The sequence below is a fragment of the Oncorhynchus nerka genome, linkage group LG8 (assembly GCF_034236695.1).
Source record: "Oncorhynchus nerka isolate Pitt River linkage group LG8, Oner_Uvic_2.0, whole genome shotgun sequence".
Classification (NCBI taxonomy): Eukaryota; Metazoa; Chordata; class Actinopteri; order Salmoniformes; family Salmonidae; genus Oncorhynchus; species Oncorhynchus nerka.
In genome coordinates, this window is record NC_088403.1 from 3,279,001 (window position 1) to 3,286,356 (window position 7,356).

Here is a 7,356-nt window from a genome sequence, read left to right on the forward strand (position 1 = left end):
TTGAGGTTGATACAGTATGTTCATTAAGGACAGGGTATGTAAGTGACTAGGCATAAGTTTGGTAATAATAATATAGTATGTTCATGAAGGCAGGGTAAAGTGACTAGGCATAAGGATAGATAATGTATTTGAGGGTGATACAGTATGTTCATTAAGGCAGGGTAAAGTGACTAGGCATAAGGATAGGTAATAATAATGTATTTGAGGTTGATACAGTATGTTCATCTCCGTCGGCGCCATCTTGGCATTAAAACCAAGAAGAGTAATTTAGTAATTTTTCCTAAAATATAATTAAGTCAATTTGTTTTGTCAGTCGAATAATGAATTAGACGAATTGTCAAAATGACGAAAAGGTTGGCGCCTTTCACATTTGTAGTAAACACTGACATAATTGTCCATAACTATTCTCTTCCCAACAGCAGAAACAGACAGATTTTTATCCATAACTATTCTCTTCCCAACAGCAGAAACAGACATAGGCTTGTCCTACCAACACATTTTATCCATCATATAGAAGAAGAACGTTATATTTTTTTCAGGCGCTCTGATCTAGAGTGACTTAATCGCATATGCTTTCAGACTGGTCCCCCGTGGGAATCGGAACCCACAACCTGGCATTGCAAGCGCCACGCTCTACCAACTGAGCCCCATGGTGAAAATAGATATGATTTATCTGAAACCCGCCAGGGTTGTGGGTTCGATTCCCCCAGGGAAATAGTATGAAAAGAAGTCTGAAAATGATATGTACTTACTAAGTCACTCTGAGCTAAAGGGAATATTATTGTAATACTGAAATACTATGAAGTGAACGAACTAAAGGAAGTCAGAAAAGAAAGAAGAGATTTCTGTTTAGGGGGCGTGTCTAAATACACCAAAACTTGAGTAACCTGGGTAACCTGGGTAACCGAAATTGAACTTGAATTGAACCAAAACAAAAAAAGTTTAAATAAGGGTCATTGAACACGTTTATGGAAGGTTTACTGAAATGATCAATCACCTACCCTACGTTCTAGTTGTTTTCCTATTCAATTGTATATCAAATTATACATTTTTAAGGTGATTGTTATAAGAGCTTACCAGGTGTGGTGGAGTTTGGTTCTGGGCCTCCTTCAGAGACTCCTGGTAGCGTTGATGTGTTCTCTGGAGAAACATCATGATGTCTGGAGGACCCTGGACTGTTCTGATCAGCACCTGGTTCATACACACATTTACACTGTTATACAGAGCAACTTATCTTAAGATAGCTAGACGACAACCACGTATCACAGTCATAGTAAGTAAATCTTCATGGTATTGGTTTTATTTCATTTATTTTCTTTTCACCCGCAGCATGGGGATGACTCTGTCCAGGTATAGCACCTCCTGGTGGCAGAAGTCAGCATAGCAGTGGGCAGGCAGACGTCTGGAATACATCCTCTGAGGAAGGCTGAGTAGAGGATCTCATCTGCTACTCTCTCACTGGTCTCCACAGGACGTCATAAATACTCACCTCTTCAACCAGCTCTGGGGGAGGGAGGGAGGGAGGGAGGGAGGGAGGGAGGGAGGGGAGGGAGGGGAGGAGGGAGGGAGGGAGGGAGGGATTTTTAAAAAAATTGCTTTGGTGTGGTGTTCACAAGTATGTTGCCCATTTTAGCAACGCTTTGTCCAAAACTCAAAACAGTTCATCAAAAAGACAGTTGTTTCAAAACTCTGAGCACATTTTTTTTTATTGACTATTACAAGACACAAAAAATCAAACAGTCACTTACTCACCAAACTTAATCAGTTTTTATCTAGAAATACATGTTTCACATTGCAATACATGTTCATAAAAAATGTAAATGCTTTTCACAATGGAACCCACTTCTACTATCTCGAACAGTCTACTATCTAGAACAGTCTACTATCCACTATCTAGAACAGTCTACTATCTACTATCTAGAACAGTCTACTATCTACTATCTAGAACAGTCTACTATCTACTATCTAGAACAGTCTACTATCTAGAACATAGTATCTACTATCTAGAACAGTCTATCTAGAACAGTCTACTATCTACTATCTAGAACAGTCTACTATCTATTATCTAGAACAGTCTACTATCTACTATCTAGAACAGTCTACTATCTAGAACAGTCTACTATCTATTATCTAGAACAGTCTACTATCTACTATCTGTAACAGTCTACTATCTAGAACAGTCTACTATCTATTATCTAGAACAGTCTACTATCTACTATCTAGAACAGTCTACTATCTACTATCTAGAACAGTCTACTATCTATTATCTAGAACAGTCTACTATCTACTATCTGGAACAGTCTACTATCTGCTATCTAGAACAGTCTAATATCTGCTATCTAGAACAGCCTACTATCCACTATCTAGAACAGTCTAATATCTGCTATCTAGAACAGCCTACTATCTACTATCTAGAACAGTCTACTATCTATTATCTAGAACAGTCTACTATCTACTATCTGGAACAGTCTACTATCTGCTATCTAGAACAGTCTACTATCTACTATCTAGAACAGTCTGCTATCTAGAACAGTCTACTATCTAGAACAGTCTACTATCTACTATCTAGAACAGTCTACTATCTACTATCTAGAACAGTCTACTATCTATTATCTAGAACAGTCTACTATCTACTATCTAGAACAGTCTACTATCTAGAACAGTCTACTATCTAGAACAGTCTACTATCTACTATCTAGAACAGTCTACTATCTATTATCTAGAACAGTCTACTATCTACTATCTATAACAGTCTACTACCTACTATCTAGAACAGTCTACTATCTACTATCTAGAACAGTCTGGTCAGCTTGCTGATGAACAGAATGCTTTCAGAAATCCAGAGTGTTTGACGTGATTTTGTTGTTATGTAACTTCAATTGATTGACCGGTGCGACAATCGACTCCAGGGGTGAAACAGCTTGCCTCTGTTGAGGGAAAATATATGTTGCTGAAGGGAGGGAAATCCATTTTCATTTAAGAGACCCTGGAGTGTGAACTAGTTCTATGGTAGTTCATTCACCAGTAGGAAGTTAGCTACATTAAATTCAGCAGTAGTTCTATGGTAGTTAATTCAGCAGTGGGAAGTTAGCTACATTAAACTAGTTCTATGGTAGTTAATTCACCAGTGGGAAGTTAGCAACATTAAACTAGTTCTATAGGTAGTTAATTCAACAGTAGGAAGTTAGCTACATTAAACTAGTTCTATGGTAGTTAATTCACCAGGGAAGTTAGCTACATTAAATTAAATTCAACAGAAGTTAGCTACATTAAACCAAAACAGCTGTATTGTTTAATTGGTAGAATGTTTTTGTGTTCTAATTTAGATTTGAATAGCAGAGTAGACTAATAATATGCTCTATGTTTTTGTCAAAGCTACAGGGAAAGTGGTCAAAATCACATTGTTTAGAGTGAATAGACTGTTGGAAGTCAGATTTAAAATGGGAGATTTAAATCAAGGGATATTTAGAATGTTGAAGAAATCCCATTAAAGAGGAAGAGGTTTTCTAGGAGGACAAAAAGCGTAATAGTTTAAAAACAATTCCAGATCGGTCAACACGTTTTAAAGGGCATTACAGGTGAAGATGACAGCTGTTCACTTCTAAATGTCAGAGCGCCATTCAACAAGGAGCTGCACCTGTTACATAATTAACTTATTATCTAGCCGAGGCAATGGGTCAAGACATTCCTACCTCTCTCGTGTGTTTTCTTCTGACTTGGCAATGATGCTAAACCAGATCTAAAAGAAAATGAAATAAAAAAATACATGAATGTAATTGAGTGTTAATATGGTCTCTGTTAAAAACGTGTCCAGATACAAGACAGTGTTAGACCTGCTACCTTGTCTCCATAGAACACACATAGAACCTCAGCTCTCCACAGGACACGTCATTCCAGCCCTGCCCACCTGTTGTCAAGACAAATCAAACTTCAGTTATTTCAATGTGCTCAGAGAGAGTGTGTGTGTGTGTGTGTGTGTGTGTGTGTGTACCTCCAGTGTGTAGCTCCATACAGTTCTCCCCTGTCCAGAGTTACTGGGCTCATCCTCCTCCCAGTAGAAACTGTCAACAGCTGAGCCGTCACTCACAGCCACATCCCCTCCTTATCACAGAAACACATTGTTTGATGGATTGAAACCACTTCATTGTTTTTAAACAGAAAGTACCTTGAGCTTTTTGCCTCTGTAAACTGTAGACATTTGACAGACTGGTTGACAGACTGACTGACTGACTGATTAATTATTGACCCAGTGTACCTGAGCTGCATCGTAGCTTCCTATCCAGACCGGCTGGTCTGTGTGTCTCCTGACCAGATCCTGGACAAACACCTGTTGACCCGGGCTGTGAACCGACACCAGGTTCCCTCTGTGCTGGGAGCAGTACAACTAGAGAGACAGTCAGAGAACACTGTGTTAGCCCGCTGAGCTAAAGCCCTGGCAGTACCTCAGGGAGCGAAGATCAATGCAGACTAGAATTGGGAATTTCCTTAATTAAATGTGTGCTAGTCTTGTGACTTGTGGTTGTGAAATAGTAATAGCTGTAGTAGTGACAGCAGTAGAAGTGATAATATTGGTGACAGAAGTAGTACTAGTAGTCGTTTTTAATTTAATTAGAATTTAAAGTATAACATTTTATGTGATTTTATATTCATTCTTTTACCATGGATTTGCCATAAATCAATGCCTAACCAACTCTACTACACAACAGAACAAGTTGACCTTTGGTTTCTCAGTCTCCTCCCAATTACAAGCGTTACCTCTGCAGTGGCCCAGGTGGCCCAGACGGGGTAGAAGGAGAAGCAGCGATGCTCATTCTGATGCCACCCAGCTGGGCATGGTGACTGGGAGTCCACCCCTTCCACCTCCTCCTCTGTAGTGTTCACCACCCCGGGGCAGCATCCAGCCCTGGAACAACAACACACACCGACAGTATGTACTGTTCAAGAGCTGTGCTTGACTTAGTTTACCTGGTACATTGGAAGCAATTAAGGAATAATCCCAAAAGTGCAAACTAAGCTAGATCAAGTAGCACCTCAAATACTGTATAGCATCTAGAGTTGGGTTTGACGAGATACAATGCTATTTACTGTAAACAAATTGACAACAGACTTTCAGCAGGCGTCAACATGCACAGCGTTTACACAGATGGTTGATGATTGGCTGAGTGAAATTAATGATAAACAGATTGTTGGAGTTGTTTTGTTAGACTTCAGTGCAGTTTTTGACATTATCAATCGAGTCTGATGCTGGAAAAACGTCTTTACACCTCCTACTATAATGTGGATAAATAGTTACCTGTTTAAATAAATAACAATTTGTTCTTAACTCACCTGCCGAGTTAAATGAAGGTTAAATCAAATAGAGAAATCATTCAATTAAACTATTTACACACACACACACTGTTTAATTTCAAGTTTCATATTCACCTGTTGCCAGGTGCAGAGCCATTACTATACAACAAAGCAGCAGAGACATTCTGCCAACCGATCTACAGAGGAAACAATGATAGTACATTACATAACAACTTAACTCTACATTTAATAACCTCTAATAGTGTTAAAGGGATCCTGGATACCATTTTAATGTCTCCGTGTGCATTGTGAAGGAAGGTAGTGGTTGTTTCACGAGCAAATGCTATTTAGCATTAGCACAATAACTGGAAGTCTACAGGTATGGTAGCATTGCTAATGTACCTGTAGACTTCCAGTCATTGAACTAGAATCGTACATTATGCATTTAACATAACTTATTTTAAAATGAACTCGCATAACATGACAAACGTAACACACATGAACTTTTAAGTGACATAAGTTAACATGAGCAGCTCCATCTGTAACATAGCACATTACCTGGACATGAATCAGAGAATGTTGAGAGTAACACAGTGACAGTAGTAGTAGTAGCTTGGTCTTGGTAGAGTAGCTCAGAATCAGAGAATGTTGAGAGTACCTGAGCTGGCTAGTAACACAGTGACAGTAGTAGTAGTAGCTTGGTCTTGGTAGTGTAGCTCAGAATCAGAGAATGTTGAGAGTACCTGAGCTGGCTAGTAACACAGTGACAGTAGTAGTAGTAGCTTGGTCTTGGTAGTGTAGCTCAGAATCAGAGAGTGTTGAGAGTACCTGAGCTGGCTAGTAACACAGTGACAGTAGTAGTAGTAACTTGGTCTTGGTGGCTCAGAATCAGAGAATGTTGAGAGTACCTGAGCTGGCTACTGCTTCTGGCTTGGATTAGTCACTGTTGAGGAGGAGGAGTGAAATGAGATGATGTGAGGAGAAGAGATGAGGAAATGATGAGGTACTGCAGAACAGCAACCAGCCCATATCCTCCTCTCTACACTAGTGGTTGTGTCCTAAAAGCCTCAGCCCTGCCCACTCTCATTATCAGTCAGACTAGAACCAACACAACAACCTGCTAGTTCTAACAACACATCTCCTGTTCTGACAGACTAGAATCACATCAACAACCTGCTAGTTCTAACACCACATCTCCTGCTCTGACAGACTAGAACCACATCAACAACCTGCTAGTTCTAACACCACATCTCCTGCTCTGACAGACTAGAACCACATCAACAACCTGCTAGTTCTAACAACACATCTCCTGTTCTGACAGACTAGAATCACATCAACAACCTGCTAGTTCTAACAACACATCTCCTGTTCTGACAGACTAGAATCACATCAACAACCTGCTAGTTCTAACAACACATCTCCTGTTCTGAAAGACTAGAATCATATCAACAACCTGCTAGTTCTAACAACACATCTCCTGTTCTGACAGACTAGAACCACATCAACAACCTGCTAGTTCCAACAACACATCTCCTGCTCTGACAGACTAGAATCAACATCAACAACCTGCTGAGTTCTAACAACACATCTCCTGTTCTGACAGACTAGAATCACATCAACAACCTGCTAGTTCTAACAACACATCTCCTGCTCTGACAGACTAGAACCACATCAACAACCTGCTAGTTCTAACAACACATCTCCTGTTCTGACAGACTAGAACCACATCAACAACCTGCTAGTTCTAACAACACATCTCCTGTTCTGACAGACTAGAATCACATCAACAACCTGCTAGTTCTAACCCAACACATCTCCTGTTCAACACATCTCCTGTTCTGACAGACTAGAACCACATCAACAACCTGCTAGTTCTAACAACACATCTCCTGTTCTGACAGACTAGAATCACATCAACAACCTGCTAGTTCTAACAACACATCTCCTGTTCTGACAGACTAGAACCACATCAACAACCTGCTAGTTCTAACAACACATCTCCTGTTCTGACAGACTAGAACTCTCCTGTTCTGAGAACAACACATCTCCTGCTCTGACAGACTAGAA

The 7,356-nt window shown here is 39.9% G+C and overlaps 2 long non-coding RNA genes across 2 annotated transcripts; both read right to left on the bottom strand.

Annotated features, from left to right (window-relative positions):
- Positions 1 to 1,101: 1,101 nt before the first annotated feature.
- On the bottom strand, positions 1,102 to 4,037 carry LOC135572810 (uncharacterized). Its single transcript, XR_010464491.1, has 5 exons — positions 3,992 to 4,037; positions 3,841 to 3,907; positions 3,693 to 3,739; positions 1,324 to 1,503; positions 1,102 to 1,191 (listed from the first exon to the last, which is right to left on the bottom strand). It is a non-coding gene; the product is annotated as an uncharacterized LOC135572810 (long non-coding RNA).
- Positions 4,038 to 4,045: 8 nt separating this feature from the next.
- Positions 4,046 to 4,881, bottom strand: LOC135572809 (uncharacterized). The gene is made up of 3 exons (XR_010464490.1): positions 4,756 to 4,881; positions 4,256 to 4,384; positions 4,046 to 4,101 (listed from the first exon to the last, which is right to left on the bottom strand). It is a non-coding gene; the product is annotated as an uncharacterized LOC135572809 (long non-coding RNA).
- Between the last annotated feature and the right edge of the window lie 2,475 nt (positions 4,882 to 7,356).